Below are 12,280 nucleotides of genomic sequence, written 5' to 3'. Positions count from 1 at the left end.
AGACCTTACTTCCAGACCTTCAGTAGGAAGTAACCTGGATAAATTATCTTTCCTCTGAACTCTCTCCCATCCTTTCCCAGTTTATGGCACCTACCACTTGATGCAGTGTAGTAGATTTCATGAGCTGTGACTTTCTTCCAGGAGGACAGGATTTCTTTCAGATTCATCTCTGACTCATCGTGCAAATGACTTAGATACAAAGCTGTTTGCAAGTATACACCTAATGGGTGCACATGTGACAAAGAGAAGTCAAATACCCAGATTCTTTGTAAATGTCCCCACACATTGCTTGACCTTGTGCATCACGTCCACTGCTATATTCCAACAACTTAGAAAAGGGCCTGCAGATCATACATGTTCTCTAAATATCAAACTCTGGTTAGATACTTCTTGAACAGTGCACAGAATATCATTGTATTTACAAACGCTACCTCCTTACGCTACGAAAGGCCTCAACACATCTATCAACTTAGATAACAAAGGTGTGCTGCTCTGATGGGTCTTGATGACTGATAAATGAGCTCATATTTGACAGCTGGCTCCTGAGAGAGAACATCTGAGATAAAGCCCATGCCTCAGGTTGAGGTGGCCTGTGTTATGATTTGGATTCTAAGTACCTTGTGTGTCTATGTAGAAAGGGCTGGCCACCAGCTTGTGTGACACTGTTGAAAGGTTGCAGAATTTTTTTTCCAGTCTTTTTTAAGACAAGGTCTCCCTGTAGCCTCAGCTGGCCTGGATTTACTAATGGAGATCAGGCTGGCCTCGAACTCACAGAGATCCACCTGACTCGGCCTCCTGAGTGCTGGGATTAAAGGCATGTGCCACCACTCCCGGCATGGTTGCAGGACTTTTAAAAAGGTGGAACCTGGTAGAAGGAAGTTAAGTCACTGGGGTGCATCCTTGAAGAGAAGGACTGGTTCCTTCCTCTTTGCTTTGTAGCCATTGTGTTTCCTGTTCTGCCTTGTCACAGACCCCTGAAACAAAAGGGTCAAATGACCACATGCAGAACCTCTGAAACTATGAACTGAAATAAATCTTTTCTCCTTACAAGTTTATTGCCTCAGCCACTTTGTCATAGCAGCAGCAAACTGACTAACACAGCCTGTCTGCAGATGTCCCTCTGTGCAAGTTCATCCACTGGAGTTTAGTCAGCCTCTCTAGAATCTCTCCCTTCAAGAAGACCAGCTCTTCCTCACCCAGCAGTAAGAAGACCAGCTCCTCCTCGCCCAGCAGTAATCAGCTGCCAATAATTCTTCAACTAAGATTGGGGCCTGCTGTTCATTTCCACAGTTCTGTGCTGGGTTTTTGTCTACCTAAGTTTTCATGGCTCTTGTGCATGCTAACACCATTGCTGTAGGTACGAGGAGGGGCCCCAGTGCCTGCAGGACCATTTCCATATGGTCACGCACCTCCTCCCTGGCTCTTACAATCGTTCCACCTCCTCTTCTGCAATGGTCCCTGGGCCCTGGGTGAATAGACCTCAATACAGGCATCCTGTCCAAGGACCCACTGGTCCAGTGTTACTTTCTTTGGGAAGGAACTCCTCTAGCAATGGGCACACAAGTGATGGCTGTTTTTAAATGTGAGATATTACCACAAGTCAGTGGGGCCCCTCTGGAGCAGCCTTTTGGGAAAGAACTGGCGTTTCCTCCCATGAATAAACAGGCCTTATTTTTCTAAGCAGTACCTTTGATGCCCTACCACACCCTCCCTTCACCATTCACCTCCTACCCCTCCAAACTGTCTTGTGCCCTTTTCTCCCTGTTTTCTAGTCTTGCTTGAGCTCAAGGGCAGAAAGAACCTACAAACCAGCTCACAGAGCCTAGAACTAGCCCAGAGCAGTTTCTTAAACTGTCTGAACTTGGGGCTGGGGTCCAATGTGTCCCGTTCACACCTCTTGAGTTCTGGCCATTGCCAGTTGATGCCTGACACAAGGGTAAGGCTTAGCAACACCCTGGCTCTTGTATCCTCTCCAACCCCTGTCCCTGGGTCAAGTGACCCATGAGGAGAAGTGAGGAAAATCTCCTTGACCTTGGTCATTCATGCTCTCTGAGTCTGAACTCTCCAGACCTTAAGGTCTAGGAAGTTCACCAGAGACCTTGTCTTGTAGAAGCCTGTAGGCCTTCTGTTTCTCCACGTTCCTCATTTCCCAGGTCTTTTCCCATGGCTCTGCCTTTGGTCACCATCCAAGCCGCCGCCCCTGCCCTCCCTCCAGGGACTCTGGGAGATGCCTGAGTGCTCGGTGTGTTGCAGCAGGGCTTTCATCCCGATCCAGGTGGCTGGAATCCAGTACAGGATTTACACCGCCCTGACCCTGAGCCTTCAAGAAGGAACAGCCAGATTAATGGGATGGGCGGGCTGGGGTAATAATCGTTTGTTTGATGTGACAAGCCTGATAGGCGTTGATTTACTTACAGACTGATGGGCTTTTAATTGAGCACCTCCATCCCAGTCACTTCAAAGGCAGGGGAAGTTGACAAGGGGCCCCTTTCTCGCGGGGCTCCTGGTGATTGACAGGCCCCCTCTGCCAGCGCTCGGCTCAGCCGGATTGGCCCGGGCAGCCCTGACCCAGCCCTCTGGCAAAGTACCACATTTTCTGTGTAGCTCAGAAATGGCCTTTGTCTGCTGCCAGGGAAGGCAGGCCCTGCTCGGAAGGCCCAGCGTCTCCCAGAAAGACCAGCCAGGAAGAGGGGTGGGTGAAAGTGAGAGCAGGTCCCTCCAGGGCACCAAGTGTGCAAACGGCTGCTTTGTTCTCCCTCCCGCCTCCTCCTCCTCTCCACTTCCTCCCTCTTAGTAACCCCTTCCCTTTTCTTCCTTTCCCAGGTCCCTTCCCTCTCCTCCTCTTTCTCGTCTCACTTCCTCCTTCCTTCTCCAGGAGGAACCAGGAAAGGTGGGGGCCTCCCCTTGGACATGCCCCTTCCGTTCCCTGACTGTGAGGCCTTCAGACCACCCCTAGATGCCAAGGCCAGGCCTCCACCACCTTCTTCCTGTAGGACCTGAAGTTCTCCCCTCATCACTTACCTGTGGTCAACCATGAGCTTGGATCGAAGGTCAATTAAGGATTTATTGAACTCATTCAAAATACCGAGGAGTAAATAGTGACTTTGGTCCAAGGACACTGCCATACTAGGGCAATCGTTCAACATGAGATTTGGAATAATTCCTTGGTCTTCATCCTCTTCAACCTCTTACTGCCTGTATTGTCTCCTCATTGACCAACCTATCCCAATGTGAAATTTGAAAGATTCCCTACTGCAGTCCCTTTTTGATCATTACCTGAAAGAGAAAGCAACTAAAGCTTGGATACAAAGGGGCAAATAGGATGAAAAAAAAAAAAAAAAAAAAAAAAAAAGGAAAAGTCTAGAAATGAGCATAAGTTTTAAAACTTTTATTACAGTTTATCATTGTAGTTTTGTTCTATTAGTTACTGTTGATCTCATTCGCGCCTAATTCATATGAAACTCTAACACTGGTATTTATTATGTGTGTAGAAGTTCAAATTTCAGGCATCCACTGGGGTCCTGGACTCAGGCCTATGGAATTTCTGTCTCATTCTCATTTGGTCTAGATTTTTTTAAGTTGTGTCTTATTCTGTTTAACACTTTAGACATAATCTATCAGAGAAATTTTGTGAGAATGGACTTGCCTTGGTGTGATTTGGTTCGGTTTATTAAGTCCTGATTTATTGACTGCTAAACTTCCCTTATTGCCCAAAAGAGCTAGGTCCTTAGTTCTGCAGTGAACTCATTTCCTAGGTGAAGACCCTGCCTGAGGGCAGGAGCCTTAGAGGAGGGACCTCTAGAGCAGCCCCCAAGTTGCTGGCTGAGCCAGGGACAAGGTTAGACACCTGCCAGGTGGGGCTTTGAGTTCTAAGTCAAACTCCTTTGTGGGCTGCCCCAAACTAGGCAAGTCTCCCCTGTAGGAACTTGTCCAGGTACCAAAGCTGGTGCTTGCTTAGAAAGACAATGATAACAACTTACATTTACGCAGCATTACTTCATGTGGAAAGTGCTGTTATCTTATTTGATCTTTTAACAACTGTGTGATCAGTGGGATATGATGCCCATTAGCAAAATAAGGACACTGAAACTCAAAGGGTAATGTACTCCTAGTACAACTGGGTCCCCAACTCGGGGATTGTCCCTCCATACTGCCTCCCTCTACCCCTCCTCTGCGTGCAAAGACTAGTCTCATCTTTCAGGGTGTTTCAGACTGAAACCAGGACTGTGTATGCTAAGCAAGTGCCCTGCCACTGAGCTGCACCCCAACCCATCTCATTCCTTTTGAAGCTGCATTTCTTTTAAATGGTGGCTTATTCAGCCCCTTCCTCCTCCTCCTCCCCCTCCCCCTCCTCCTCCCCCCTCCTCCTCTCCTTCTTTGTCTTCACCATCATTATCACCATCATCTTCATTATCACCATAATCTTCTTCTTCATCACCATCATCATTATCATCTTTACCATCTTCATCATCTGCATCCTCTTTCCATCTTAAGGATTCAGTCATTGAACTGTCTTCAGGCAGAGAGAGGAGGAAGGAAGCCTATCATTGAGCAGTAAGCACCTATTGTATTATAGACATTGCCTTAGGTGAGCTGAGTGAATCCCCACAAGCTCTTGGGTTAAATATTCTTTTCCCCATTTTGTAGATGTGGAAACCAAGACTCAGGACTCTAGTCACTGAGGTCCTGTATATAGTTGGACATCTCTCCATTTAAAATCTGTGGATCCCCTGTATGAAGCCCAAAGACAATAGATACTCTACTCTAGGACACTCGAGGCATCCGAGGAGTAGAGGGAGGCCTCCCCCTCCTCCCTCTGCAGGTCTTCCCTGCCCTTATAGCTTGGGCTTGCAGGGAAGAGCCCAAACCTTTCTCTGTCTCCATCCCAAAGGTCACTTCCAACTTTCCCCAAGAACACTCGCCTGCAGCTTCCATCTGCCATCTGTATGATCAAAGGCCCTAGATGAACACTTGTGCTTTCATTCTGTGCTGCTAAGGTTGTCTGTGGGCTACAGTCTGAAGCTCCAACAGGCAGACAACTCTCAGAGCCAGGGCAACACATCTCTCTGACCTGCAGGAAGGGCATTTCCTACACAGAGTTCAGTTCTGTAGTGAAACTGGGAGAAATGACTCATCTTTCCCGTCTCTGCTCCGTGACCTGATGTATTTGTACCGATACAGTTAATGCTCTCAGCTGTCACAGCTTGCTTGTGTGCTGGTCCTCTTACTGGAAAGTCTGAGCCTCAGGGCAAGCACTTATCTTGGTGTATGCCCTACTGCCCAATAAAGAAAACATTTTTGTAGTGTTTCTTGCTGAAATATTGGTAGAAGGGCAGTAGTGTGGTGGTGAAGTCAAAGAGTTCCACTCTTTGCAAGCTACAGCCCTTGGATAAGTCATTTATATTTTCTATGCCTCAGTCTCCCTATCTGTCAAATGGGACAAAAGTAGCGCCTACTTTATAGCTATTGTGAGGCTCTAGTAAGTTAATAACGTATTTCGCCTAATCTACAATCCACAGTTATTTTGGATCCAGCAAGAAAGAAAAATGCTGTCAAATGTTCTGTGACACAGTGCTTTCATTAAATCAGTGTCAGAGATGTTAAGATGTGAAAAGCACATCTCAGAATTGTTTAACTATTGGCTATGTAAAATTTCAGAATGACAGCAGGCCCATAGCATGTGCTGGGTGAGAACTACGCCCTTGCTGTTGAGCTCTTTCTCCTAAGAACCCTATGGTGGATGAGTTAATCCTCCTGGTACAGATGAGGAAACAGAAATTCAGAGAGATGAAGTGGCTTGACCAAGCTCTCATAGCCAGTTGAGTCGTTAGCAGGCGTTTAAACCTGCCTTTGAGGTGTAATAATCTATAGTTATTATAATAGCCGGCAGCCACCCGCCCACCGAGCTACCGAGCTACTGGGGAGTTCAGAGCTCTGTTCTGTTCTCGGTTGCGTAGTTTCTTTAATCTAAGTTTCCCCCTCTGGTATAATTACTCTCCTTCTCCCTCCCCACTCCTCCTCTGTACTTGGCTCTGATCTTTTTACTTTTCTGTTAATGGCTTCGGTTTTACTGTATTTGCGTTTTGAATTGTAAGCGACCTCAAATCTTTTATGGAGGGAGGAGGGATATAAATAAATATAAAAGTTTTAAAATGCTTTTAAAAATGACATGTAGCAGGGGGAAAATGAGACTAACCCCACAATGTGTACATGTGTACACTCCTGAGGACTGGCCTAGCAAGTCTCCATGGCCACAACCCACTCTTGGCTCCCTCCACCTACCACTGAGAGCCCTGGGTGGTAAGCATCCTTATAAAATGCTGGAAGTCCACTTGCCCCTCAAGCTGATGGTCTCCCTGGGTTCACTAGAGGGCCGTGTTTGTGAATTTGCTTGGGTTTGTGAGGATAGGCATCAGGGACTATCAGGGTGGAGTTTTTTCCAAAACCTCTCTCTCCCACAGGTGCCAAGACAGACCTGTTTGAGTAAAGGGACAACTGAAAGCTGGCTTTGCCAAAGCTTTGCCATAGGAAAGAGGGCGCGTGTGCCAGCACTTGGTACCCAAGGACACAGCCTACTGCTCTTCTGGACCTGAACAAGAAAAGACATATTCTAGACTCAGATCCATCAGACAGAACAGTGGTTTCATCAAAAGGAAGACAGGTGTGTCCAGCTCTTCACTCAGGTGCATGTGGTTCATCTTCAAGTCACCTCAGGAAGCAGCCGCACACCAAACCCCTCCCAGGGCTGTCTGAATCTGAGCCTTCCATGAGATACTCTCTTAATGGGATATTTTAAAAATCAGATGCATCTAACCAGCCTTTTATCTCACCTGCAGTTCATATACCACAGGGCACACAGTGAGTTTTTCCTGGAACTCATGTACGTAGACCAGGCTGGCCTTGAACTCACAGAGGTCTGCCTGCTTCTGCCTTCCAGGTGCTGAGATTAAAGGCGCGCCAACATGCCCAGCTTTGTACATTTCTTATTGATTCCAGATTTCATACAATGTATTTTGATCACATTTAGGCCCCTCCCCCATCACCACCCCCACCTTACTATCTCCCAACTTCATGTCTTCTGTTATTATTTTTTAAAGGCCTATGAAGTCTAACTTAAGTTCCTCAAATGCTCTTGGGTGCGGATCCATCCCTTTGAGTCAATCTACCAGGCATCACACTCTTAAAGAAAACTGACTCCCCCTCTCCCAGAAGCTATTAATTAAGTTGGATGTGTTTTTCAATATCCAAATATATTTTTACTGTAGCTAGGAGTACAAAAAATATAAATTTTAGAGATCAGAGCCTAGAAAATAGATATATTTTGAAATAATTCAAAATTCAAACCCACATCCCTATGAAAATCTTTTCTGTCATGTATAACCAGTTTAAAAAAAATACCCATTGTAATTACACACTCATAAATAACCTGATTTTGGCATATGCTTTTGTACCAAACAAAAAAATGAATAAATTAAATCTGATTTACAACTTTTTCATTTTTATTAGCACCACTCTGAAGAGTTTATGTAAGCGACGAGCCAGTGCAGTTATGCCAAATGTTTTAAGGCGTTGGTATTGATATTATATAAATTAAGGTGTTTTAATTTGCATTCTTTAATTAACTAAATACTGGCAGAAAAATAAAACACGAGGGCAGCCCTGACTTACTGCCTCTATTAAACTGCTGGCATCTGCAAAAAGATGCGTTAAGTAATCCAATTCAAGCGGGGGTGGGAGGGGATATGAACATTAACATGTTCCTACTTGGTACAAGGTGTCCAAGTATAAGAAATCCATCTCCTCTGCTTGCAGAGAGGAATGGGGGCGAGTACGCTAAGGTCTAAATTCGTGTCTGTGAGGAAGAAGTCGACCAAATGCCTGCACTAACCCTGCTGCCCAGGTCTGAGCTAAGGTCACCGCATGGTTCCCAGGCACAGTCTGTAACTAGTGCCTTTGCCACGCAGGGCTGAACCGTCACCCATCTGGGAGGAGATAAAATGGTTGAATTAATCAAAATGAATCCTGGATCAACACAATCAAACCACAGACCCAGGAGAGGATCAGCAGAGACCTTTCAGTGGGATGGCAACTTCGACTTCTCAACTGACAAGGGACTGTTCTGAGAAGTAACAGAAGTGTTTCATCCTACCCGCACCCTGGGTCCTTTCACCTCCTCTACAGACAGTTTGGGTTTTGTTTTGTTGTGTTTTGTTTTGAATTTGCCGCCACAGTGGAGAAACTAGATTTTTCCTATAAGTACATTCTTACACTCTTGATTTTTGCTGTCTCTCCTCTCCTGCAGAAGTTAACAACACAAGGATAGCACAATCTCTTCTGTAATCTGCCCCCAGACTTTTAGAGAAGAAGAGCTATAGGAGGAAACACGTCCCATTGGTGGCCATAGGAGAGCGCTTTTCCGTCAAGCACAGCCTAAGAAAGCTGTGTTTCTCTTCCATAGTGCACAGGGCCCTCAGCGAGCCATGTTTACTGCTCCCTTGCCATCCTGAGGGCATCTGTCTTGTGTTCTTGGCCTAGTCTGGGAAGCATCATGTGGAAAGCAGAGATCTAAAGGCCTCACACTCTGCTGAGCTGACTCCTTCATTCACATGGAGACACAGAGCTGGGGCTCACCGGCCCCTGGCCCCCATGCTGCCCCACCCTCTCGCACAGCATTCTCTCCTTTAAAAGATCCCACCAACAGTTGAGACGGACCAGCAGCTAAGTGCCCAGGTCCCTGGTACTGTCATGATGCAGTGCCTGTACCCCAGCTTTCTTCCTGGGTGATTTTCTTTATCTGCTCAGGGACTGAAGGATGAATTCCAGCTTTAATACAGGAAAGTCCTACTCTCCTTTGCCAGCATCCCATCCCCCTCCCCTCAAAAAAAATTGCACTTTCTTGTCATTTCCCATCTTGCAGCTCTGTCAGTTGTTTTAAAACAACTGTTTTAAAACATGTCTCCTGTCATAAATAAAATTGTCACTTATGCATTTTGACTGCAGTGGTGAAAAACTCACCCAGCATATAGACAGAGGGCTGACCTGTGAGAGCCTGTTCAGTCCTCCTGTTACAAGGGAGTAAGTATAAGAAAGGGCCCATTCTACTGGGCTATTAACTCCTGTGGTTTTTCTGATCCCACTGCTGGGATGGTTTAGATATGGTTTTTGATATGTGTGTTGAAAATTTCAGTCCTCAGTACAATGAAGTTAAGAAGTGGTAGGACCTTTAAGAGCTGGCATTTAGTAGAGGGTGATTGGATCCCTGGGAGCACATGCTCAGTTTAGAAGGGATTGCTCAGTTTAGAAGGGATTCAAGTAGTGCTCCCACTTCTCTCTGACTTCCTGTATCATCATCATGGGATCCCTTCTTGCACACATCATTGCCATGATGTCATTCACTATGATGTCAAGGGGGAGGGCAGAACCATGCTATTTGGCCTTTCAGTCTCTATACAGTGAGCTAAATAAACCTCATTTCATTCTAACTTACCTAGCCTCAAATGTTTCATTATAGTAACAGAAAATTGACTAACAGCTGTTTGGGGATTTGTTTTATTTTCAATCATTTGTACATGGTTTATATAAGGAAATTAATGAGAAAAACAAAGACAGCTTGACAGAAAGCAGTTGGAGTAAACTATCAATATCAGACCTTGCCAGGCACCTCAGGATGCCTGAAGAAATTTCTGGCATTTAAGGCAGGCAGACAAGAGAGGTGTACTCAGTAAGAATCAGAGCTGCTTTTTTTTTTTTTTTTTGAGATAGCCCCAGATGGCCTGGAACTATATAGATCAGGCTGAACTTGATCTCATAGAGATTCACCTGCCTCTGCCTCCCAAGTGCTGGGACTAAAGATGTGTGCCACCATGTAAATTGGGGTTCTTGTTGGAGCTTTACTTTTGACATCCTGGAATTAAATTTTCTGGCTCTACAAGCCTGTCCAGGCCCTCAGCAGTCCTCATTCTCCTTCCCAGAATCCCAACGTGAAGGTCACTAACAAAATACGAACTTTGGCTCAGTGACTCAAGGAAGCCTTGGGCTGAAAGCAAAGAGACAAAGTTGGGCTCAAGTGACCCTTCCACTTCAGCCTCCGAGGAGGTAGACCTCAGGCATAGGCCACTGCTTATAGCTTGACCCAGACATTTTGCTTCTAGAAATTTAACCTGTAGTTGCAATGACATATGTAGAAAATGAATCACGCCAGAGAGAGAGAGAGAGAGAGAGAGAGAGAGACTAAAAATGTAAAGAATAAATTTAAATAGCCATCAGTAGGGGACTGGTTAAATACACTAAGGCACATCATATAACAATGCTATCAAACTGGAGAAAATAAGACACTGCAACCTCTATAATACATTAATTTTTAAAAAGTACAGATCAATTTGTACATTCCATTCCATTTGTGTTTAAAGGGGAAGACAGATATGCATTTGCTAATACATGAACACATCTCCGGGATTATGCACATAACCCCCAGTGAGGATGCACTGGGAGGCCCGGGTGCTGGAAAGAGGGTCTCCACTCTGTACCTCAGCTTGGGAATGTGATGCATGGAAATGCACTTCTTCCTAAATAAATAAAAGCATTTTCAACAGAAAGCAAGCTCAAGTCTATTTTAAAGGCGGTAGCAGTAAACACCTGCTCTGAAAGACCCTCTACTTTGGCATAAGTTTAGTTGTGCTCCTCAGGCCCTTCTCTACTCAGAGCTGGCAGAGGGCCACCAAAATAAAGACTTCTTAAATTTTTCTGACATCTTGGAATTTGTTTTTATCAGCTACTTCTTGTGATAATCAAGCCACTGCCTGAACAACTCTATTTTTGTTTCTGTTTCTGAGTCATGGTCTTCTTACATAGCCCAAGCTAGCCTCAAATTCAAGACCCTTTCGCCTGAGCATCCTGAATGCTGGGATTACAGCATATATTTTTTAGTGTGTTTGTGTAAATGAGTTTGGAGCCATATATCTTAGCTGGTAGGGACCCCGGCTCAGAAAGGGACACACTGAACAAATTTTGAGGAAGGATCATAGAAATATCATCACCTTCATAGCCAAGCCTCCTGACAAAGGTCAAAAGCAGGTAATACTAGCTCCACCCAAGTGAGATGAGCACAGATTGACACTGGCCAGATCTTCCCCCATTCCTGGGTGTCCCACTGGCTCCAGTCAATGGATGCTCAGCACATGGGGGCAGAATTATGGAGACACTGGTGTAGGTATGGTTCTTGTTCCCCATTGTAGGGGCCTTTCACCATTCTGACCGGTTCCCCTTCTACCTACATGAAGGATGTGTGACCACCCTTAGAAGGTGTCTGCATCTCAACAGCAAATGCAGGTGGAAATCTGAATTTATCTTTGAGTTACCAGGCACATGCCTAGAATCCTAGTACTTGGGAAGTTCATGGAGAAGGATCATGCATCAAAGACCAGACTAGACTGCTTAAATAAGTTCCAGGCCAGCTTGAGCTATACAGCAAGACACTGCCCCAAAGGAAAAAAAAAATGCATTTGAACTTAGGGGATAGTTTAGTATTCCATCACTGTAACAAATTCCTGGGGGGGAGCGTGGATGACAGATTTTGGCTCATGGTCTCAGAGGTTTAGGGGCATCACTTGGTCCATCATTTTGGATTTGAGGCAAGATCAAACATCATGGCAGAAAGCATGCTAACAGAGCAAAGCCACTCACCTCACAGTAGCCAGGAAATGGAGTGAAACTAAAATAGTCTAGGATATGTCCCCAGAGACCTGCTCCCTCCCACTAAGCCCCGCCTCCTAGTTTCTACCACCTCACAATAATGCCATCTAATTATGAATCCATTGACTAATTAAACCATTAATTAGGTTAGAGGCCTTGAGATGCAGTCTCTTCCCCAAAGCCCCACTACTAAACACTGCCTTGGAGACCAAGCCTCCAACATAGGAGTCCTTGGGGGCTTTTCATATTCAAACCACAACAGGCACTACTCAGAACTTAAGGTAAAGCCTCCTCGATTAGCTGTTGGGCACACTGATGCCCAAAGGAGAGTTCTGTGTGCCTCTATGAGGTGCTGAATGTACCTGGGAGAGAAGAGAGCCAGGCCCCTGCGAAGCTGCCCATCTTCACCCTCTTGGGATTGCTTCAGGCCCATCCCTACCAAGTGATCAATAAACAGTCATTGAGAGGATGTATAATTGAATCAATCAATCCAATCCAATTAAATGGATGAATGAATGCTTCCCTCACTTCTTTCTCTGCCTCAGTTTCCTCTCCTACCATATTTCTCGTTTCTCAAGATGAAAGGAAA

Source organism: Nannospalax galili, unplaced genomic scaffold (assembly GCF_000622305.1).
Source record: "Nannospalax galili isolate Female #2095 unplaced genomic scaffold, S.galili_v1.0 scaffold1183, whole genome shotgun sequence".
In the NCBI taxonomy this organism is placed as follows: domain Eukaryota; kingdom Metazoa; phylum Chordata; class Mammalia; order Rodentia; family Spalacidae; genus Nannospalax; species Nannospalax galili.
The sequence above is the reverse complement of the archived record's forward strand: the minus strand, read 5'-3'. Positions refer to the sequence as shown.